Source organism: Lathamus discolor, chromosome 1, assembly GCF_037157495.1.
Source record: "Lathamus discolor isolate bLatDis1 chromosome 1, bLatDis1.hap1, whole genome shotgun sequence".
NCBI classification, from domain to species: Eukaryota; Metazoa; Chordata; class Aves; order Psittaciformes; family Psittacidae; genus Lathamus; species Lathamus discolor.
The window spans coordinates 106,759,913-106,784,883 of NC_088884.1; the positions used below are offsets into that span (position 1 = coordinate 106,759,913).

The following is a 24,971-nucleotide window of genomic DNA, read 5'->3' on the forward strand; positions in this document are numbered from 1 at the left end:
GGATGTAAGACAAAAATAATTTGGAAAATGGCAGGATGTCGTCTTGATATTTGCAGAATTGATAATTATTTTTTTTAGTGTAAAATGACTTTCATTTAGTACTGTAATTCTTACTCTGTTTTAATAAGAAAAGAGGGAAGTGAGGATTTTTCTTTTCATTGAATGTAACTTATTTTAAGTAACATAAAATGACTTTCTAGAATATTGTTTCACCAAAAAGAAAACTTGATTAGCTTTTTTTCTGATAACTATATTTAATTGTAATACTAGTTCAGGCTATGGAAAAAAATATCTCCAAGTCTTTTCTTTGAATTAGGAAATTAATTTTTCCCCTACTTTCCCCTGGAGCCCTGGAAAAATACCTGTCAGCCATACATCTCTGAGACAAATATGCTGAGGTTTTTCACAGGTCTTGCAGAAATGCATCCTCCTTTGCATGACAATTGCAAGGCAATGCTGAGGGATGCCATGTGAGCTAAAAACTTGCCCGTCCTTTGTAGCATCCACTCATGACACAATGCACACACACAAAAACTCCAGTGCTCATCCACAGACTTTCCCAAGAGGTTTTCCTATGCTGCAAGTGCCTTTCAGCCTACACACAAATGCATGCATGGAGTTTACATGTTGGCTTAGTTATATCTTGACTTTGAGCTATAAAAAGGTTTCTATTTGGGGAATTTGGAGACTAAGTATTGAATCTATCTCCAGAAGTGCCACGGAGGCAGTGGAAGTGCAGGCCCTATTGCAGTGGGGTAGGTTTGTTCATGCATGGCTCTAACTGGGAGTGCTGCTGTTGCATTTAGTTGGTCAACTCATGACACATGCCTGAACTTAAGAAGCAGCCATATGGATGAATACAGAACTGAAGTTTTGATGTCTATAGTGTCTATAGACCTCTGAAACTACAACTTTACTTAGTGTCTTATGGATGAGGGCTGTCTTTCTTGCTGTGTGGCTTGTGTCTTACCAGTTTGGTCAGAAAGAAGTAGGGTATGATGTAACCTGGTGACCTGTCCCAGGGTATTGACTGCTTAAAATATGAGAATTATGGTAGGCTTATATGGGTTTGGGGAGAGAAAAAATAAGGCCCAATTTAAAAAATTGAAAAAAAACCCCAAAAAACCTACTTACCTGTGTTAAAAACATGCAGTTAGGGAAGCATGCAAATGGTTACGCAAGCAGAAGTTTGGTATCTAATTGTAAATTAGATAGACAGCTGCAGGATATTGATAGACATATGGCAGGAATGTAAATAGTTTTCTTGCACTTTAGAGACATCCTGGAAAGCTGCGTGTAAACTCTCTGAAGTGAAGAGAGAAGAGATTGTTTCCTAGAGAAGATAGTTTTTGAGAGAAATAATGCTAATAAGTAATCTGTGTCTTGTCTGGAAGGCAAAAGTTATATTTTGACACTCACTTATAAAGCAGCTTCTAATCAGACTGTATATTCTTGTTTGGCTGATGAGGAAATAAAGCTGGTGAAGGTGGTGGTTGTATTGTGTAGCTGGAGCCATTGTAGATGAGAGCTAGCTCCTCCATGGGATTTGCCTGCTAATTTCAGCATAATCTCCTGGCAGATGCTTCGTGTCTACCAGGATTTAGGGAAGATGACAAAGAGGAGGGTAAACAATTGAGTAATTCAAGAGGGAGTGTCAGATTCCAGAATGTAAATTCACATGTCAGTGGCTAAAACTGCTTGTTCTTCCACCAAACTGAATGTACGCCTTGCCTGCATACCAGATGTAGGGGTTGCCGCTATGCATAGTGATCTTTAAAATAATATCTTAGTGGAATGCAATATTGTGAGGCACTTATTTTGGCTTATTTTGCAAGCCAGCAAAGCTGTCTAAATATTTAATGCTCTTTTGTTAATAGTTGGCTTTGCATAAGGTGATACTATTGAAGCAATAAAAAAATCCCTATCTAAGAATAGCTAAAGTTGTTCTCATATTGTCTAAAAGATATAGCATGAGTAAACCTTGAATAGCATGATTGATTTCTGGATGGGTGTCTAGTGACTTATTTGACTTCTTAAATAATTCTTGTAAAGTTCGCGGTGGGCCAAATTCTGGAGCTTTTGAGGTCAACAGTAGCTATTCCAGTTAACTTTGTTGGGCTCATGTGTCTGCCTTAGGGACAGATTTCAGTCCCATAGCTTGTTAATTGTGATTTTAGTGAAAGGGACAGATTTACTTAGCAGCTTGATGTAATTTTTTTTTTTCCTTTAATAAGACAGTTTCTGAAACATGCAAAGAAGCTTTTATGGAGTGGAAGCAGTGAAAGGAGAGCGAGGAAAATCAAAGAAATTCAGGCATCAGTAATATTTCAAAAGTATGTTTCTTAAGAGAGTTTTCCTTAACTATCCTTCAAAGATGACATGATGGAAAATTTGTTTATTAATCAACAGTGCTGTCTCTCTGGCTTAAGAACAGGGGGTTTGTGTTGTTTGTTTTTTTTTTTAAATGAAGGTTTAACATCTTGTTCACTCTACAAAGAATTTTTGGAATTCTAAAACTTTAAGTAACCATAAATTACTTAAAGTTCATGTAGGATTAATATGAAAAGAAGAACACTTTAAATGTTGTTCCTTAAGAGGTAAGCTTAGCCTGTGTACTCATAGAGTTATGTCACTGGTATATCCTTGCCAAATAATTGCAAGCATATAGAGCAAATCAGTCCCTTGGAATCAGCTGACATACAAATATAGTATATGGTGTTTTATTACAGCAGAGCTTGAGAATTGCAAACCCAATTTTCCATAGAAAAATCGCTTTAATACGATCTGAGTGCCATGATTTGGTTCATTTGAAATCTTCTAAGTCAAGCTGCTTGCTGGTGTTCCTATCAGGACTCTGTAATTCTATATTTATTTATAAAGGCCTGATTTATAATAGAAATTATGCCCAGTGCTTGTAAATAAGAAATTGGAATATTTTTATGGTGAGTGTGTGTGTATATTTAACCAGATTTTTTTCTCATTTATGAAGTAAGAAGGAGTGGCTCTTACAACAGTCATTACTTCCAAAAGTTACTCTAAAAGATGAGATCTCTATTCTCCTTTATCACAGAATGTTTCTGATTTTGGTTTACAGCAGAGAACTTTGCAGTCAGCCCATGGCCATAACACTGTGGTTGTTTTTTTACCTTGATTAGACCTGTATTTCAGTAGCCCCAGCTGGTTTCTCAAAACATTTCTATATTGGTGTTTCACTCACAAAATAGTAAGTTATGCCCCTGGTAGTTGTAGTGGCACTTTTAGCATTTCACTGGCAGGTCATTGGCATTTTAATGACTCTACAAGATCATTTCTGCTCCAAACTGGAGTCTGGAGAACAGCATGACCCATGTTTGAAATTATTTGCTGTGGAAGAGGTACCCGGTAGCATTGAGTTGTTTTCTGACTGTCAGAACCTTCGTAGATGTTAGTGCTTGGTGCTGGAAACTAAATAGGTCAGGACTGTTAAGTGATAAATGTCTTTTCTTCTTATGAAAAGACTGGTTAATATTTCAGTTTGTGACTTTCTTGGAGAAGGGTAGATAAAAGTTTGTACAGGTAAAAGAAGCCTGATGCTCTCTTTCAGTCTTACAAAGCCATAAGTAGCTATTTTATTTTCTACTATATGATTCTGCACTTAACATGGTTAAATTGAGTTCAGTAAGTGATGAATCAGGCCCTGAAAGGATGCTTTGGAATGAATTCCTAAACCACCAAAACCTATTTTTCCCCTGCTGTAGGTGGATGGAGCATCCTCCATGAGCTTTTCTATACTGAGACTTTCCCATCTTCCCAGTCTCTTGTTTTCCATCAGTGTGGGTATTTGGGTCACTGTCTCCTGGCTTCTCCTTTCCCATCCCTAACTTCCGTCTCTTCAAATCTGTCTCCTTCTAGACTCCTGTGTGAGACTGATAGGCATCTCTGTGAGAAAATGAAGGGTTTGTATGTGGTTTTGTTTGAGCAAAACCATTGCCAATTTCTACTTGCCTGCTTTAAAGCCCTCTTAGGTGTTTTTCAGTGCTTCAGCAAATATGTGGTCATTATATTCTTCTGGCTTTCTTTGTCTCTGTCTCTCTGGTCTGAGTCCCTTTAGCTGTGCCAAATGGCACCATGTCACCACAGGAGCCTGTAGGTCCCTATCCCATCAGAAGGATTCCCTGGCCCTGGTAAGGAAAGTACTCACTGGCAATGAGATAAGATATCTCTGTGAGATGTCCATTTCTGCCTCATCTCCAGCCATTCCCCGCTAAGGTAACGCTAAGTCTTGTGAGCTGAAACTGTTTTCTGATAGCTGAAAGGTAGAAAGGGAAGAGGATTTGGCTGCTGCAGAAAATGTCAACTTGTTTTTTTGGAGGTGGGAAAAATCAAAAAAAGAAATACCACTCATTGTATAGACCATGAAGAAAAATTTAATATCATCACTCCAAGCCTTTGGTGGTCCTTCACAGGTAGTGTGGCTTTTCCCCAGACAGGTGAGCTCCCTACCTGACTGCTTTCCCCAAGATGCTTTACAGCTGTGTGACTTCCATTTTATGCACTGGTAGATTCACAGAGATGTTTTATCAAGGAAGCATAGGCTAGAGGAGAAAATTAAGCATTTCAATGTTCATTGTAGTGGGCAGACTGATGAAAAACTCTTTCCAAGAGTTTTGACTTGTTTTCAATCTCTTTGAAATAATCCCTTTAAGATTCTTGGTGGGGAATTTTGGTTTTGCTTAATACTTTCTTGGAGTTTTGATGAAATGCCAAAATTTGTGGAGCTTTTCGAACTAGCTCAGTTTTTGCCCTTCTGGAAAAAATAGGGCAGAGATAAAAAGTCAGAGGACCTTTCTTGCCTTTTTGCAGGCTGAAGGCATTGTTTCTAGCTAGAAGATTAAGGGTGTAAAACTTTTTCAGAAGAGCTTATCATTCAGAAAGTCCCTTTATTCTTGCTAAATGTGGCACATTTTCAAAAATTGTCCCTGGCTAGAGAAGCTGAGAACTTCTAAAAACTTATCCCTGAATTATTCTACCTATTTTAGAAGCCTGGACTTGCTTTTTTGGACAATACACCAAGCTGCTAAGAGAGATAGAGAGAAAGAAAAAATAGAAAATATCTCCCCACCTCCCCTCCCCCAGGTATATTACTCTCTGCAGTGCCAGCTCATGCTGGCTGGTTGTCTTGATTAACTTATTTTCTGGATTGATCCAACTGAAGTTTGCATATAAATTACATATTTACTAATGTACATTTTTCTTTTCCATTGCTTTGGATTGACAGAGTCTGCACCCTCTGGGCTTGCAGTGTTTCACTCTCTTATGTGTTGAAGAAAGCTCAAAGGTCTTTCCCATACTTATTCCCCATTTTGAAATGAAAATGTTACATGCTGAAGTTGAGCAGTGCAGTGTTCTTTAATGCAGTATGCAGTTTGCACTCAGATCACTTGCTCCTGTGTATAATTTATACATGAATCATGAATTACGTTTGGATCCTCAGGAAGAGAAAATAAATTGAGTAGAGCCACATCCAATTATGTAATGAATTCCTCACGGTAAAATTTACGGTGGGGATGTTGCAAAGTGGAATGCTGATAAAAGATTTCTGAAAGATTTGTTGCAGTATCTCCCAATAAAAATAAACCTCGGTCCATTTTAGGCATAGAAGAGCCATTTTGTTTCAAACAATAAAATATTTAAAGGTGCATGGGGTTGTTTTTCATTGTAGCTTAAGTACCACCGCATAGCTTAAGGAAGAAAGAAATACTTTGATACAGTCTTACCAAACAAAGCTCATTTCCAACTTGTTTTAAAGAACCTGCAATATAACTCTTTTTTTTTTTTTTTTTTTTTTTTAATGGCTTTAAAAGCACCTTCTAGTCTGCAGCTGACAGATTATATTTTGTGCAGCTATTTCGTGACCCTGGACTTGACTTTTTTAAACAGGCTGCTGAATCCTGGCTTACCAGGCAAAATAGAGCTCGTGAGCTTGTATAAAGCCAGCGAACGACTGGTGGCAGTGCAAGAAACATTAATAATTTTACCTGTGTTTGTGGCATTGATTTCTTTTAATAGCTTCCTATTTGCATTTCCTTCCACATGCTTCTCACTGTGCCTTCACCTGTTGCTTTTGATTAATTTTCATTCAATACTCAGATAGCCTGGGCATGGGCTGTGTTGGTGCAGGTGTTCTGAGCAGGACATCCATGCTCATTCCAGTGGGATGTCCTTCTTCAAAACCCATAACGTGGCTCCTGAAAGCTGCATATTGATTGCAGCCAAAGGGTGAACAGGTGGATACATCCGCACCATTTCTATTAAATGAATCTCCTTTGGATGCTGCAGCTCATGTTAGGAAAAAATCATGACAGTGACCAATGACTTGTAACATATAGACATCAATAGCTATTAAGGGAACACTTCCCCTTCTTTGCTTTAGATTTCCTGCCTCAGCAAATCTTCATGCTACTTTGCACCAAAAATCATGTGTCTGTGCTGTGGGGAGCCAGCTCTGGTGTGGGAAGGGTAGAGGCTCCCAAGAGCTTTGCTTAAGCTACATGCTGTCATCAAAGCTTAGGTTTTATGAAACCAGAAGTCCAAAAAAAACAATTGAATAAGGAAGATATTTTATTTTCCTAGATGAGTAGAATACTTCAGCAGCTCCCATGGCTTAATACCATTTCCTTGATTAATTTATTTATTAGTTTAAGTACATGAAATGTTGAAGCACACCTATGCAGGGGAAGAGCCTGGGATTTGTGCTTCTAATTTCTGAAGGTTTTTGGAGTTTCCCATGGTGGTTTTAATTTTGCTGAATTCTGTAAGGGTAAATCTTGTCCCTCTGGCAAGCTGATGGTGGGAGGTTTGCCATCATCTTCAGCAAGCTGAGAATTTCCCTGAATCGAATTAAAAATAAGTGCCCTGATAGTGTTCAAGTTTAGACTGAGAAAGAAAACATCCTAACTTTACATAAAAGCAGCCTTAAACTGTCAGGGCAAGAGCTCTTGTATGGCCTGATGTCACCTCAACTGACAACGCTCACACAGTCCTATGAAAGAGGGTGCTGGCTTATAAGGATCAGCAATTCCTGCTGCCCCAGTCCCCACATGGTCATATGGAAATGTTCAGGATGCATGGTTGAGGCAACCTCAGAAGAGCTTTTTAATGAGAGAGGATAATCTAAGCAGTCATTTAGGTGACCATAATCTGTGGTTTGTATCAGGGGAACATTACCAGACATTTGCATGCATGAGCATTACCAAACCAAAAGGCATGTCTTCTGATGGGTTATTCTGATGGTGATAACACAAGTCCAATTTTGTCCCATCAGATCAAAGTGATATTCAACAATTATTTAATATTTACCCTGTCTTAATCGAGCTGAATCATGTATCAAGTGATTTTCAGATGGGCAGGTTAGAGTGGAGGTGATCGAAGCTGGATGCTTGTGCTCTCACAGCTCTGCTCAAGCTGTGGGTTTGGTGAAAGTGTTCTGAGAGAATGCTCTTCTCCACACAAAAAGCCAAAACAAAGTCAAGCCAAGCTATATAGTTCCTGTGAGTTCACAGCTTTCCCCATAATCTAAGCTAAGCAAAAGTTGTTCTGTTTTTGTATTTTTTTTTCCAAGTGCAAATTTAAGCTGAGACAATGATTAGCAACATGTTTGTTTGTTTGCTTGTCACCTTGAAGGAAGAAAGGTCAAATATAGTCAGCCTGAGAGCTTCTTTGACTTTCCCCCTTGATGCATTTGATTAGATTTCTCATGTAATATGAAAAAGAGATAGTACTTTGAGTATGACAGAGGTTGCTGGAATGGTCTATCCATGTAAGACTTTTTGTTTTGGTTTGTTTTTTTGCCTCCTTTTATTTCTTGCTGGCTTCATAGCCCGATTTGTAATTTTTTTGAAAAAGTGACAAGTTTAAACAACCCTTCTTGCAGAAAACAGGCAGGGTGTTTTTACTTTTTCAGAAGGGAAGGCTATAAATAAGCACAATGTACAAGTAAAAAGACTGCTGTATAAGACAGGAAAGAGGCATGTTAGAAAATGGCCAGAATGAAAGTCTTACAGTTTTTTGCATATATCTATGTATGTATTTCTTCCCAGGAATACATACATAAATGCTGTATGCATAGCTCTTTGAAAATTGACTAATTATTTCTTAGTTTTCACAATATTTTTTCACATGCATCTCCTGGTTTTGTTTCATTTTGGGTTTCTTTTCCTTTTTTCTGTCCCAGAGGACAGGCTTGTTAGATAACTGGAACTGTACATGTTAGGCTGTGAGCTCGGTTCAGTGGTTTTCATGATGGGAAGCAATTGCAAGGAGGAGAAAGGCAGTATGCGTTGGTGGGTTACAGAGCAGGCTTGCTGCATGTCACAACAGCTGAAAACCCCTGAACAGTTTGGGGTGTTTTTTCCCCTCAGTCATGTCCTGGTTCATTGGAGTTACAGCTGGGAGGATGCTTCCCTTATTTTCTCTCCTGCGGTACAGTTGTCACTCTGCCTATGTAGGGATGGCCACCAATTTTCTTTAAAATCCCAATACAACTTCCCTCTGTGCCCAATGGACTGAGGTGCCCTGTGGGGTTCTTCTACCTACACATATATACTCATGAAATGTTTCAAGTGTGTTTCAGTGCACATATAAACCAAAAAAAAAAAAGAGGCTGAAACAGCAGAGTGGATTTGCAATATTACCTGTGTCATGGTATTGAAACTCATTTTTTTCTGAAATGTCTTTCTCCTGTGTGCTGTCCCATCCATTTCATCTTCCAGACAAATGAGTTTGTAACTGCTTCAAATCCAGATCTTTTTGCTGTCATAACTTTTGCTAGTAATGCAAAGCCCCAGAGGGGATTAGCCAACCTGAACATTCAAATTTTAAACTTACTGAAGTAAGTTTTAAGTAGGGAGAAAAAGCCTTTCTCAGTAATTTTCAAATCAACTTAGTATCTGTCCCACTATACCTTCCTCTGCACCTCCTGCAGTAAAACTGGGGGGTTATTTTAGTGAATGTAGAATGAAAGCCCTTGAAGGGAAAAATCTTGCTTATCTGTGCAGGACATGGAGAGATGGAGAAATCTAGAAATGCCAGGACACAAAGAGGACTTTTCAGTCTCCTGTGTGGTGAAATGCTCGTGTGGACCCTGACCCTAACCAGCATCTTGCAGTCAGTAATTTCACCTTACTTTTAGATTGGGCACCTAAACCTGCTGGATATAAAGAGGGGAGAGTTGAAGGTCTCAGGATTTAAATCATAGAAGCCATACTCCAAAGCAGATACCATTTTACAAAGGTATCAAAAGCCAGATCTCCTTGGTTGGTGGCAAGTTGCTGAAAAAAAGTAATTGTTTGAAGGTTTTATTTCAGTTGATTTGATTCAGTTGATCATATTTTATTTGAATAACTAAGTCACCTCTCTGAGGATTCAGAGGCATGCAGAACTGATTGATTGACTTTTTCTCCAAACCTTCTTCAGAAATGAAGCAATACTTGGTATAAAAAATGAAGACACATACCTTAGCAAATGCCCATAGGCTGGAGTCTGTAAAAGTGAAGACAGGAAGACAGATTTACTGTCACACCTGGAATAAAAAAAAAAGAAAGAAATCTTAGAAAATGGAGAAAGCAATAATGGGCTTACTGCAGTCAAAATAGTGCTATGGGGTGGTTTTGTGTGAAGACTGAGATTTCAGTTATTTCTTAGCAAAAGGGCTTGAACTGAGAGCATGTTGGCCTATAGTCTCATTGGTGGGAGTAGTTCGTAATGGACAATTATGGGCTAAATGGGAGGGTTATGTGGTGTTTATTTTATTTTTGTATTCAGAAATATTCAATACTTAAAAAGTAATAAAAAATCTCTTCTTGGGTAACTGATTTCTATAAACATTTTGTGTTTGCTACATTGATCACCTATGATACTAAAAGTGTATGGTGAAGTGCTCTTTCTGTTTCTGGTGAAGTTTGCTTGTTAAGGAAATGTTAGCCTTTCATTTCCCTGCACAGTTAAGTTTAAAGCCACTGCAAACATTTTATCAAGGAAATTGAAGAAGATACCATAAAGTATTTTGAGTAATTAAAATTGTCTGCTAAAACCATGAAATAGCTGGCATCAAAGGTGACTGTTTGGCTGGTTATACCCATATTTGCAATGGTCTTCAGTAACTCATGAGATTAATGAGGGTGAAAAGTATGTCGGGGGGGGGGGGATAAAAAGTAGCTAGAAGAATATCTGGGTGATGTGGATTTGGTGACTTGGTTGTGGAATAAAGCATGGATTTTTGTTACACCAACCCTTCATCTGGTTATGATGCAGGTCTTATTTCTACTACGTCTTGTTCCAAATGTGAGAATTAAGGAGTCTCACTTTAATATGAGTAAGATATTTTGGTAAATGAAGTAGAGACCTCCCTTAAAAGAAGTTCTGCATGTTCAAGAGTAATTTTATTTATTCTAGAGCAGAACAAGTTGTTGAGGAATTTCTTGTCTCTGTATCAAAAAAAAAAAAAACAAGCAAGGAGGGTGAGAAATGGTCTTATGCCATCCTTGGTTGTTAGTTCTAGTCAGCTTAAAATGTGCAAATTAATAGCACAAACTAAAAGCCAGATTCAGATGTGGTGTATTGTTAGAGGCACAGCTGTAATTTGCTTATGATATATTAAAAACCAGAAACACCTCAAGCTGCATTAGGTGGTGCTGATTGCCAGTTCCCTCCTACATAAATGCCATTAGATGCCTAAAGTTACAAATTGCTTTAATAACTTTCACAACTGATTGGTAATCACCCTGCAGTTAATGAAACAGGGAAAACACCTCTCGCTAAATGCATTGTCTTCATTTCCTCCTGCATAATTTCCAAGGTGTAGAGATCATTTTCAACAAATCTTATGCTAGAAAGGTCATCTGTTAAGTTTTACTCATATCCATGTTCCTATTTTCCTTTCTTAGTTCATATATATATATGTGTATATATATGTGTGTGTGTGTATATATATATCCAAACCAGTTTTCCCATGCCCTGTTGTCCAGTGTGGTTTTGTGCATATGCTCAAGCATTTGACTGCTGGTTACCTCCAAGAAGATCTTTGCAGCTCAGTGAAAGTGATACCGTTAGATGAGACTTCCAAAGCTGTTCTTCCTGTGTGTCCGTCCAGTATCACGCTGTAAACTCTCATAGCAGTGCACTTGCAGCCTTATAAAACCACATGAGTTGGAGAATTGCAATTCAGGATAGATTTGTTTGGATGGGGTTGGAGGTTTTTTGTCTTCCCAAAGTGGTAAGAGTTAGAAGAATTAGCCTCTGGAAAAGTCCCATAAAATTGTATTGTCGTTTAAGGGTAAAATTAGTGGCCACTTGTTAATGATGCAAGAATTAAATACATGGCACTGAACTGAGTGCAACACTTTACCTCTTGCTGTTGCTAGATTTCAGAGGCATTAATGTCCGTTAATAAACATCTGAAGGTAATTTCAAAGGGTGGAGGAGGCTAGAGAAAAGAGCACAGCAATGTTTTATAGTTGAGATTGCCTATATATTAGACAGCTCTGACAGAGCGTGTAATTAATTTTTTAAGTGTTTATACTAAAGAATAAATAACTAGTAATACATATGGCACATTATAAATGTTTCAAGTGCATTGTAGTTGGGGTAGATTTTAAACTATGGCTTTGTTGTGATTTTGAACAGTCAGCATAGGTAAGACTGGCCATGTAGGGTCAGGTTTTCTCAAGTGCATTTATCACACATTTAAGAGTCTAAGTAAGGTGGCCTGATTTTGGAAAAGTATTAACACCCAGGCTGTGTATCAGCAAAATTCAAAAGTTTCGTGGTGCTTTCTGCCATCCTTGCTGTCCTCAAAAAATATCAGCTGATTTCTCCGGCAGTCTCTCTGCTGACAGTATCTAAACTGATGCTGAGTACTTTTGAAACTCTGGTCCTTAGCTTTTTATATGATCTATAATTTTATATGAAGTGCATCTGAAGAAGAATATGTATGATTCATATACACATACAGGAACCAGCACAGAGGGATAATTTTAATATAAATCCCAGTGCTCTCTGTTTGTTATGTTCTGAAATGTTGCATAGAATAATTCAAATATTTATAGATGGTAGTTCAGCTGGTGCTTTGCTTGCAGCATTTGCCTTTTTTCATGTCTCAGTTGAGCTGTTCTTCCTTCCTTCCTTCCTTCCTTTGCACTGAAAACACTGCCTGTGCCCAGCACTGTCCTTCTGCTTCATCCTTTGGTAAGTCAAACTGTGAAAAATACATCTCAGGATCTGGGGTTCCATTTTCTGTCCTGGTCCCTGAAATCATGCTAAAGAGCAGGGCTGCATTTCTTTGCCATGTGCTCCATCAGGAATGGAGGAGTTTGCTTTGCTTTCTATGGAGTGTGCCCTTTTGGGGCTCCTAAGGCAGAGGAGTTTATTTAACAGCTCCTTGTATACAGAAAGTAAGTTATGGCTATGCTAGATGTGAAGTGATGATTAGAAGGGTGTTAACATCTGCATTTTCATGCTGACCACACACAGTATCTTGGCCTGGCAGTCCTGCCCTGGGGGCTGCTTCGAAGCAGCTTCTTTGCACTGCAAAAAAAAAAGGGACTTTTTTTCCTGCCGGCGAAGCCCCAGTGTGCCCCAAGAAACTCTTAGGTTTGAGATGGCCTGGAAAGCAAGGGTGATGTAATTACCCATAGAGATTCACATCTGTCACCAGCACAGGGAGAGGATTTAAGCTGTATGTATAAAGTTGCCTGTTTAGGAAGTGTGTGCTTTTTCTTTTTACTTGCGCTTTAATCTTCACTGCCTGGCTGGGAAAGAGAGAAGCAGTAAAGTTGTCAACATTGAGAAGCATGGTATAATATTAAAATGCTATAGTTTCCATTGAACAGATGATGGCAAGAAGTTATTTTAATGGGTTTGTTGAGAATTGTGCTTTCAAAGACTTTTAAATTATTGCATACTGTGCTGCTGGGATACGTATGGGAAACTGCCATTTTAATTAGGAAGATACACTTGGAAACGAAAAGTAATTTTTTAAACGTAATTTCCTTCATGTTTTACTGACCGCTTAAATTTATTTACCACACAGACCTAGTGATAAAATAGGGTTTTATGGGTTAGTTTTTAATTAGAAATAATAGCTGGTAGAGTTGAAGTGATTAATCATCTTATCCGTATAGGCTGCAGTAGTCCTAGTGAAAGACAGTTGTATTGACAATTTAGAGAGTGATCTAACTGCTTGTTTTATCCTTAAACACCACCAACACCACCACAATCACATTTTGACTTGGATAAGGAGGAATCAGACTGTCTTACTCTAGTGAACTTCATATGCGGATGACTAAAGGAATACCCAACAAAGCTGGGGTTTTGGCCTTTTGGATGTCACTGACATCCAAATTAAAGTAATTAAAAGAGTAAACCAATGTCGTGGCTTTATTTCTGCATGCAAATGGCACTTGGAGGGAGTCAACCAGTGATGACAGATTTATGGTGAGAGCATTCGTGACCGCGGGCTTGCTGCTGAAACACAGGGGCAGATGCAAGTGAGTATTGTTTCAGAAAGGATTAAAGATTTTTAATCAGCCTTTTATTTTTTGGATTAGAAATATGGGAATAGAAATTACCAGAAACGAAACTCATCAGCTTTAATGACCTCAGCAGAAAGAGAGCAAGATTTTGGGGAGCGTAGCATGAGGAAAATTTTACATGTAATGCCAGTTAGCTTTATAAAGCTTCACATTGAGTCATGTATTTCCTTTACGCTTTCTGCCTGGGGAGGTTTTTAATCCATATTTCAAAATGCAGCCTGTAAGAAACAAGAGCCAGTGTGCAGTGTGGTATACGTTTTAGCATGTAAGAAACAAGAGCCAGTGCTTATCATTTTCTGGAAAGTAATGAAATGTCATGGCAAGTGCATGAAATAAATGTATTTTTATGTACTCATCTTAGAAATCAATGGAGTGATAAGATTCAGCTTTTTATTAAAGGGTCTTTCCAGAAGTCTGCATCCACGTGTGGGCTGTCTGACTGCTGCTAATGGCTCTACCTATTTTTCACCCTGAAGGTATGCTAATTATCTTTACAAGAATCAAGGCACTTTCTTCCTTTTCAGTATCCATAGGAACCCGTTGGGGATGAAAAAGCCTGACATTTTGATTCCCAGCTTTTGTTTCCCTAATCAAAAATAAAGACATAATGGACAAGAAGAAGCAATTTTATTCAGTCTTCTGGTCACGGGAAGTTTTATGATTAGCTTGAATCCCATTGCATTTTATTAAATTATGCTTCTGAGTTTGCAGAAGCTCCTTCAAGGAGAGCCCACTGCAGCCCAACTTGCAGTAATCTGTGTTTGCTCGTAAGCTCAGTGTTCACCAAGTAGGCTTGAAATTTCTCATTGGCTTAAGTTCTGAGTTCCATGCAGAAACCAAATCACCCCCTGCCTGCGTGTTCCCCCCTGCCCTATCCTGCAGATTTGGCCCGTCCTTGCTGGTGCAGGCAAAAGAGAGGCAGGACTGCATTACATTGCTTTCTGATTTTGTTAACAAAACAGGCTTTGCAAAGCTGCTTAAATTCAATTTGCATTTGGAAAATGAAAACATGGTGCAGAACGGTCTGCTGGGAGATTTTCATGCAATGCAGGTATATTTTCAGAAGCAGTAATCAAATATTCTGGTGCCCTACACACATAGTTTCTGGTTTCACTTTGATCCTTTTGTTTCATTTGGGATGAAAGTGAATTGCTGTTGTTGCTTGCCCATTGAAGAAGTCCATTCACAGGACAACTGAAATGGTAAGCTGCTCTTAAAGTGCTGTTTATTGGCTTAAAAAACAGTTGAAAGGCAGTTTTGTCATCCCCCACACTTCATCTGGAAGTTCATGTGTACAGCGAAAGCCCCTTTGTCTCTGAGGGAGACCTGCGGTAGTTGACACTGAGCCTAAGCATGTATGTGAGAACTGCATCATCACTGGTGGGAATCAGGGGGAATGCACAAAAACTGGTTGGGATAATTGAGTAGACGTGAAAAAAACCCCATAACAATAGTCTCTGTCCATCTAGGTACAACTTGATGCTCATAATGTTGCCAAGGTATCTTGGTCATATTTGTGTATTTATTTTTGTTCTGCTGACATTGACTGTGCCTGCCTGTAATGTTTTTCTACTGGTTGTAGGCTGAGAACTTTGATTTACCCTTGTAGAAACCTTTCCAGGCTGAATTTTCTTGTATTTCTTTTCTACAATGAGGCAGCTTCTTTTAAATAAAATATCTCAAATAGTCCTTTTAGCTAAGGGATTCTTCATTTCCAAAAGTGCAAGGTTTCTCTCCTCTTCCCCCAGAGTACCCTGAATTCAGTGTGGAGATGATAGTTGATTTGTATGGGGCTGAAGGGCAGGTTTTGGTAGCTCTTAACTGCTCATATGCCTATGTAGGGGTGAGTGGCCCCACAAGCCGTTTTCTTTTCAGAGGTCTTTGGGAAAAGCTGCGAGCAAGACTTCATTTATTCGTTAGACAGAGATCCTATTTGATAGTTTACAGCCAGTATGTATGAAGTAAGTATGGCATTCATTAAAGAGGAGACATGTATTTTATCTTAGCTGAGGAATGGGGAAACATAGGCCATAAAGCCAATATTGTAATAGTCTCCCTTTTTAATAGCAAGCTGTGTGCTGCACTTCTGAAAAGCAAAGCCTGGAGTTCTGGGGGCTTAGCTGATCAGATCTCAGCATGTTGGTGTCGTCCCCGTCCCCCCCCCCCCCCCCCCCCCGCCTTATAACCCTTGTTAACTTTTCAACTTGTCAAGTATGTGGTGGTTTATGAAATTTTAAAGCTAACAGTATGCTGTGCAAGGATCACAGTGATATGCTAGACTTTTGAGTACATCCTGACATGAATAAATCATGAAGTCACAGAAAGTTGCAATTAAAGAACCCAAACCTGGATGCTTGAAATATTATACCCAGGCTCATGTGACTTTAAACAGGAATCAGGGCTGGAAGTGGTCCACACTTGAATTGGAGATCAGCAAAAAAATGGTTTCTGTAGAACATGTGTCTCTTCCAGGGCAGCAGACTGATATTTACTGACCTTAAGTGGAATTATTGTTGCTGGAGTTTATTCCCTTCAGCTGAAACAGGTAGACATGATCCCACTGGAGGTGGAAATAGCCTGGTCTGGTTCCTCCTGGAATGGCTTCCTTATAAATTAATCCTTCATTTGATGCTTACTTACTTGGTGTCCTTCCTGTATTTTGCTTGAGTCTCCATAAAGACGCTGCAGGTTATATTAATGATTTGCTAGAATCCATTATAGCTTTAGCAGTTACATTGCAACTGTGGGTCAAGCAAGGGTTGCATTAACATTTCATCCCATCTCAGGCTCCCCAGTTGCCTTTGAGGTATTTCTGATTTTCTGCAGACTTGAGATTAGCAGTCGATGCATCTCGTGCTTGCATCACTTCTTATTTTAGCTTTCCCCTTGAAAAAAATGTGAAAAAATGAAAAGAAAAAAAATCACCGTTATGGCTCTGCACTTAAAGAATGTCTCTAAGGGAGTCCTGCCTTGTCCATCAGTAGGGATACCTGGTGATTCACATCTTTGACTTCATGTCTGTGAGTAATCTCCCTGACTTCAACAAGATTACCCAGGTGTTTAAAATAAGACTGTTTTGTAAAGGTCTGTGGGATTATGAGCCCAGAAAGATCAGTTGTGTGACTAGTCACTGAGATTTTCTTTTAATTTCTCCTTTTATGAGTTTGAAAAGTCAATAAGAAATAATGCAAAACACATGCATGATTAAAGCAGGGACTTGGCTGCAGTTATGCCAGGAAGTTCGCAGTTAGGGTTTCTAGAGGAACCCCATCGTGTTTTTAATTCCTTGTGTTTTCACACTATAAAAAAAAAAAGTGTATTATGTGTCCACATATATGGACTGATAGCACTCCATCTAAGGTAATTTTTAACTGAAAGCAAATCTGTTTCATCAGTCTGGCTGGGTTGGGTGGACACACCACTTTGCCTTGGTTTCGTGTGGTTTTATTTTTCTCTCAGTTGTTTCTTGATATTGCTCTTATTGCTGCAGTTTCCAAATAGCTTCCAGCGGTGCACATCTGTAGGTGTTCTTTCATCTGCTCCCCAGAGAAAGAAGAATGTGGATTGAGTATTTTGGTTGGGAAGGTTTACATAATCATGCACATGCTTATGTGTGTAATGTATATGTACGTGCTGCATTAGAAAAGGGAAGTACAAAATTACTCTTAAACCCTGAGCTGGGGTTGAAAGAAATTGTTAAGATTTGAGGATGCTGGTGACGTGAGATATACGTAGGTCTTAGACAGACGTCAGCGAGGAAGAGAAAAGAAGAAACATTTTGTTTCTATCAGTTCCCATCAACATTGCAGTGAGGAAATGTGTGTGCAGTAGTGGAAAACACAAGATCCTCGGTAGGGGTGTAGGAATAGTTCTCTCCCACACATAGCCCATATAGGAAAAAGAACGGGAAGGATCTAGTTTCACATATCTTCTTCCACAGTGTTTTTCTTCTCATTTTACTTCAGTTAATAGTGTGCTTGAGCTGGTTTCACTGAGATGTTCCTTAAAGTGGAATAATTTGAGCAATCGTTCTGCCCTTGTCTCCCCCTCCTCTCCCTGTATCTTCAGTAATTGCATCCTGGTTCATATTCATTTGGTGTGCTAATTGTTAGAGTTAAGAGACTTGGCAAGATGCTGAGGAATTAAAGTGATTGCCCTTTTGTCTGCAGAAACAATGGAAGCTAATAATTATTACTGTTATATTTTTATTGTTAAAACTTCTCTCTCCTGCTCTTGGTTTCTGAGGCCTCTGTTTTTCCATTGCCAAAGAGCGATGTGATTTGGTGTACACAGGCAATACTTCAGAATTCATCACTCACAGCCACATCCTTCCTAGCCTCCTATATATTAACAAGCAGATGTGTCATCCTGCAGACTGCTCAATAATAGATCTTTTTAAGAACTGCTTTTCCTCTGTGTCGTTCAGGTACTCCAGAGCTGGAATTGAAGCACTGCTTTCATTTTATATAGAGATATCAGGAGATACTCAGCGTAATGTAGAGTTGTATATTTGCATTTGCAGAACATTTTGTCTTCTTTTATTCTCTTTGCAGACACCAGGTTTGGAATGCCAAATAGCACATCAAGATATACAGTGTGCAGGGAAAAAATAATGTCAATGTCTGGGTTTATTTTTATTATTTTTTTTTTAATCTTCCTTACAATGCTTTCAAAGGAGCCCAAGGAACACAGTACATCAAACCTAATGTTCCTTTTCGCTTTCAAATACCTGCAAATTTGATACCAAATTTGATAGAGCCATCCAACATATCTCATCCCTGCTGATAAACATATAAAGAAATTACAATAGTCTTCTAAGAAGACATAATTAAAAAAGCCTCAATGAAGTTAAGCACCTTTTGAAAAAACAGTACATTTCTATTCACTTAGCACACATCTGGACCCTGGCTCATGAGTTCACACTCATTGCTGAATTGCAGGTTTCTAAGTTCCAAAACCGAATGCACTGATCACCAGCAGGCTCAGCTGAGGGACATGGGGAAGGCCCAGTTTTCCCCTCACCAGGCTGCTTGCTTCCTGAGGATGCAGGGATACTTCCCTCGTTGAAGCAGCGCTTGAATCTCATGGGTTTGCTCCTGCAAGCATCACTAAAATTTTGCTTTGCTGTACTGCCAACTCCTTTTCTAGTGGTTTCTTTTGTCCACACTATCCATAACCTTGCAGATTTTGATGAAAAACAGAAACCTCCTGTTTTCTATTAATTTGGACTCTTCCTGCCTTCTGCTGAAAATAAACAGTGCTCTGATGGGCAGGAGGTGACCCAGCTGGAAGAGGGCAAGGATGTGAAAATGTGTTGGAGGGAAGAAGGCTGAGAGCTGTTGGGAATGGCAACTGGCTCCCACCTCAAGCCTTTCCTCTGGATTGTCAATGATTTTAAGGGAAGTCAGGTTTTCTAGGACTCTAACAAAAAAATTGCTATGTAGAGATAGCAAGGGGCAAGTTGAAGTAACATGTAAGGAATGCTGATGACCGCAATGGTGCTGCAATACAAACAGCAGAGCATGTTATTGTTATTATCCAAATATTATCCAGTTCCTGTAACATCTGGGAGCCCCAGATGTGGGCCAGGACCAGATGTAGTAGGTGCTGTATGACTGCAGAGCAGAGAAGGGCACCTGCTTTGGAGCCCCCTCACTGTAGGGTGCCGTTACAGACAGGGTGTAGGGAGGCTGTGGACAGTGACCCACATCAGTTGTTAGCCTCAGCATGTCAGAAAGCAAGATCTATTAAAAATCTACCATATAAATGCACTATGGCTGCAAGTATTGCTGCATGTGTTGTTTTTAGTGGCAGTTACAAGGCCAGGGGTGTTTTTGTACCATACTCAGTGCATATCATAAAACAGATGTGGAGTCTGTCTTCTGCCTTGCAGCAAGGGAGGGCTGTAGAGAAGGATTAGAGAGAAGTTTTCAGCAATGAGTGGCTCTTCTTTCCATGCCAATGTAAGAGAAAGCATGTTCGTTTGGGTTTCGAATACAGAAATTCAGGGGAAATAGTTGTAGTAGTGGCAGAGTAGAACTGTGTTTTGGTAGCAGGAGAGGTGATATTCAAGTTGGAGAAAAGCAATGAAGAAAAACCTTTCAGCTAGAAGCACAGCATTTATTCTGGTTGTGTGATGTAGAGGTAACCATGAAAGAAAAACATAGAAGTGGGATGTGGTCAAAGCAACGAGGTGTGGAAAGGATCTTCATGGCAGCTTTTAAGAAAAACCAAATACGTCAAGATGATTTTCTGCAAGGCCACAGGAGAGGATGTTGCAGTAACCCAGATGTGAGTCCTTGGAGAGGAAGGGCTCAAACTTTTTACAGAGCTGTGAGATCCATTAAAAAAGCTGTGAGTGCCTTCTTGGGCACAGCAAGGAAAATCTGCTCATGTACCACACAGCCTTAGTAATCCAAGTGTACCCTGGGTTTTAGTGAGCTTGAATAACCTGCTGGGACCATATGTAAAGCAGAACCACAGCAGAGAATAAGGAGGGCCACAGCAAAGGGATCAGTGGTGTCCCTGAGGAGTGGAGAGGGAAAGAAAAAATCGGTGGCAGGGGGAAATAGGTGGGTGACAAGATGTCCTCCAGGCTGCTTCTCACAAACTAGTTAATATCTTTATTACAAAACATTACTGGAAGGAAGGAAGGAAGGAGAGCTGCATTCCTGGGCTTCCCAGTGCAGGAGCAGCGTCATTTTGAGCTGCAGGGAGTCTGGTTTTCTGAGTTGCATTATGGCACTCAAACTGATTCTAACATGAGATCTTGTGTGCAGTGTGTCATAGTTCCTGTTTTGTTTAACCTTGTTGTTTTAATTTTTGAGTGAAACATTAGCTTTTAATTTTTCTTGCTTGCATCTACTAATTGGTCACCCATTCACTCTCAAGTTCTTTATAGCGGTTGAATTTTACCTGCCTTTCGCAAGGCAGAGGGCTGATTGTCAGCTCTGCCTCTGTCCAGCTGCCAGTGTTCACAAATCATAAAATAAAAAAAAAAAAAAAATCAATTCATCTTTCTACCCTTCTTTCAAACATGATTGAAAGCAACTGGTGGGTTCAGAGGTACAGGGTGGGGAGGGAAAACAAATAAGAGAGACAAAAAAAGCATTGCTCTCGCTTCCTTGCGAAACATGCAAAAAAAAAAGGTTACATTTCAGAATCTGGGGGAGCTGGAGAGCTGCTTTTTGTTTTAACAAACATAACTGTTGCTGTGGCGTGGGCAGTGTTTCTTTGGTTAATTGGTTGGTTTTCCCCCCATTTAATTTAAATGTGGTGAAGTTTCTGCTGAAGCTGCAGAGTAATTAATTTTCTTATGCAGCCACAATATTTGTAATCTGGTGGGTTTTAAAGCTGGAGGAGTGTTGTCCACCTTCTGCAAGTCCAAAGAAGCATGCTCAGAGCTGCAAGGAGGCACCTGTACCAGCTGTACGAACCACCTGGCATGGTGCAGAACTTTGGCGATGGAAAGACTTCTAAAAAATTTCTAATTGATTCTAAAAATTAAGTCATTATGTAAATGGTTGTAATTCTGGGCTGCCCAAACAATTTTCATTAGGAGGAATACCAGAGAGGGAGTTAAGTATACTTATGTGTAATGAAGAGTGGACAGGTCCTGAAGAAAGGCTGCAAAGTGGAGGGAGGAGATGCTTGCCCCCCCCTTTACCAGCTCTGTTTGTGAGATACCATTTCACAAGGATTCTCTTCCTTTTCGGTTTTATTTTACAGGGGGATGTCTGTGAATATCTGGCATGAGATTACACTTTTATTGTCTGCCATGAGTCCCCCCTAAGGGTAGAACAATATGGAGATGTGCAGGCAATGCTGCATTACAGGGAAGCATTAGGGTCCTCTATCTCCACCAGTAATGACCAATTAATGACCACTGAGATGAGCTAAGGAGAAGTCAGGACCACTAGGAGCTTTAACTCATTATTTTCTGACCACCCATAGACAAAGAGGCCATTATTTCTATAGTTTTATTTAATGAGTATTTTGGATGACTACAGGACTCACTTCACGCCCAGGGGGCTGTCTGGACATTTTGCTTCCAGTCTGCAAGATACCTTTGTAAATCACATAACTGGAAGAAAATCCCACATCTCAGTGGTGGATGGAAGAAGTTTTTTCAGCCGCTGCTCAGTTAGGACAGGCTGGTAGGATTTCTGAGAGGACTTGGCACCAGCTTTAATGTTGATGCTCATCAGCCCATCAGCAATGAATTTAAAGGTGTGCATCTGCTTATGCCGAATTTGCTGTGCAAAATGAAGCACAGATCATGCCGTCTTCACTCCCACAGTTGAGTTCACTATTGAAAACTCTCATAGGTTTTGCTGGGCCAACTCAGCGAGAAAAACAAAGAAATAGAGAAGAAAGTGGCAGGTGTACTCTCATATCTGTTGAATATCAGGTATTAAAACTAATAGTGAAATGGGAAATACTTTAACAATTAAATCTGAGGAGCAGGCACTTCAGGTGAAATCCTACCTCTACTTAAGCTGTGGGTATGCTATCATTTTGTGTCCCTAGGGCATACACTGCACTCCATACATAGAGTTTTTTGGCTTTACTAGGCACATGGTCTTGTCTCAGAGCTGGATGTTTAATGACTGGTGCTAATAAAAATTACTGACCAGTCAGGCTGGCAGAGTAAAAGGCTTGGAAGGAGAAAAGGAGGCAAGAAAATCTTGAGAGTAAAGGTGGTTGGATTGGACTGGTAAGGTGATGGCATTAGCAATGAGGGGAGAAAGGTGGAGAAATCCAGATATGATGCTACTAAATCCAGTTGCCTTGTTCGATAATAATAACAACCAACCAGCAGTTGTGGATGGGACCTTTGCCAACAACAGCACAAGTCAGGGGAAATGTGGCAACTGAGAAGGCTCTTACATCTGTGGGACCCGACTGTTGACACCTCAGATACCTCACTTGTGCTAGTGGGGATGTTCTTCCACCTGCTGCTCTTCTACTTCCATCAGCATCGATGGTCACCCCTACTGAGAGCCATAAGCATGCATCAGCAGAATGTGTCCTTTGTTTTAAAAATTCAGACTCCTGGTTTTATTGCTTCATCCTGCACAACCTTGCACAATGCAGCAGTGTGATCCCTCCAGGTTTTATAATATGGGCTTCCTTCCTGGAGGTCTGGAGGGATTTATTAACGAGCTCTTCTGTGTGGCTGCTAAGCAAAGTAGTAGGAAAAGATAGGTGAATGTCTTTTTTGTGTTGAACAAGCATCAAATATGAATGCTTTGTAATAACAGAAAGGAACAGACAGGGGAGCCCTTGTAAATACATTTAGAAGAGACTGTGAAGGTGATACAGAAGCAGGTTTGTATTTGTGGCTTTGGGATGGAAGAACAATTAAGTGTTTCCATATGCACCCCACACTGCTGCTCCCATTCCTGCATCCTGAGAGCCTTGCTGGGTCTCCATGCACACCTCAGACAGTACATGCAGGCTGTAGTCCCAGAGAAGGGAAGGGAACAAGAAGCTGATTTACTTTGGTGCTGCAGGGAGTGAGTGGGATTTCACTAGCTGGGCTGCCCATGTGCTCTGAGTTTGGACCCCCAGCCCTGCATTGTTCCCTGTTGGATTATGGATCCCAGCTGTTGCCCCATCTGTGCACAAGGGGGTATTTACCTCTTCTCCTGGTAGGAGGCTGACAGGTTGGGTGCTGGAATGAGTCCTGTTATGCAGTGGTTTGTTCAGATTCTCCTGGTGGTAAGGGGGAGATGTGAGAAGGGGTGGTGGTGTTATGGGAGGCAGTGGCTTAGTGATTGCTAAAAGAAAAAAAAAAAAAAAAAGATTTTTTTTTTTGTTTTGTAAGTTGCTGTTTGTGAGGTCTTTCAGGCTTTATTCCTCAGCAGAAATGGGGTTTGAGTCAAGACTGCTGTGTCTGCATCATGGCTTTGGGTCTATGCCTGTTGGCAGCACCTGTCATGTATGCCTTGAGTGGTATATCACAGTACCCTTGGCTCCCCTCTGTTCCTTGAAGTTGTCATTGCCCCTTCTTTTGCTTAGAACACAGGTAATGCCTTCAATAGTGTTACAAAGGCTTAATGTTCATCTCAGATATGCAACCCAGAACTGGGCTGTGCCTGAACTTAAAATGCTCTTAAATGAAAATTAACAGCTCTTAAAAGGTGTGTCTCTGGATGGTGGTTGTAATATTTTTCAGCCTGAGGCTGAAAGGAGAAATGGGAGATGGAGACTGTATTATTTGCTTCCTCGTATTACTGCACTTTGAAAGGGTTTATAGTTTATATTCTTTTGGATATTCAGGCAAAAGCAGAGGCAGGACACAAGGAGGCTGCAGATAGCGTCATGTATCTGAAGCCCTGCTTTCATTATTATGCAGCGCAAGTGGTTGTTGGCACAAGGACAAATTCCACTGTAAATTATGCGTGATTTACATGAGAAGCTCATTAATTCTCTAACACCGGATTTAGATGGTTTCATTTGTAAAGGGTGTCATTTTAAACACTGCTCAAACATATTTCCCTGTATCTGCTGACTCAGAGTGTGTGCTGAAAGATGATAAACGATAAATTGTGTATATGTTCGTAAATACATGCACACAGACACACATTAAAAATGGTATCAATTAGAAGGTATACACTGTGTTTAGCAATGGTGCCTGTGGTACACAAATTAGCTGCCTATTAAGTTTTGCCTGCCTCAATATTTGCACGTAGTGGACTTTGCAGGTTTTTTGTGCTGTGCTTATTGGTGTAGATGTAGTGTCTTTTCATTTTATTTTTAGTATTGAACCTGGACCCTGATACTTATTGTCTGCCACTACAGCCCTTATTTTAAGGGCTTCCCCTACCTGAGTGAATGTTTGTGCTGGATTCCAAAGCAGCAGGACTCAGTTATGAAAAAGCAGTACAATTCTGCAAGACAAGCAACAAGCAGGGTGTTTTTGTTTCTTTTCCCTTACGTATTCCCTTTTTTTCCCACCTCTGCTGTAATTCAGAAGTTTGACTAAAAGAATACTGGGGGGGAGGGAGAGGAGGAATAATTCCTCAGTGGAATTACTTTTTTACTGGATATGCTGTCTCTTGCTCCAGAATAGATACAGATGATAGGCACACTAGAAGTACCTGTTGCTGCAGCTTGTATGTTGAGATAATGTAGTCCATACTTTCATTTAATGTCGCTTTTGCATTAAGCAGTGTGACCCTTCTGCATTAGCTGAAAGAATTATATGCTCATTTTCAGTTTATAGTTTTAATCCAGCATCTGGAGCTATGTGTTCTCTGATATAGGGCTGACACTGAAATTTGGACAATGGTCTGTTTTATCATACATTCATATGCCGTCCAGTTTAAGTTGCAGCTTATAATTATTTTAAATGGGCAGTTGCTCTTTAGAAACTCTTAAGCTTGATGCAAACAATAA

The 24,971-nt window shown here is 39.9% G+C and overlaps 1 protein-coding gene across 8 annotated transcripts in view; it reads left to right on the forward strand.

Annotated features, from left to right (window-relative positions):
- Positions 1-24,971, forward strand: part of ADGRL3 (adhesion G protein-coupled receptor L3) — a 518,947-nt gene that overhangs the window by 102,928 nt on the left and 391,048 nt on the right. The window contains exon 1 of one of the 8 annotated variants that reach the window (XM_065689646.1): positions 23,252-23,291. The exons of the other annotated variants lie outside the window; for them this stretch is intronic. The gene's annotated coding sequence lies outside the window, so the exon portion shown is untranslated. Of the gene's footprint in view, positions 1-23,251; positions 23,292-24,971 lie in introns of those variants that run through there. 8 annotated transcript variants of the gene reach the window in all.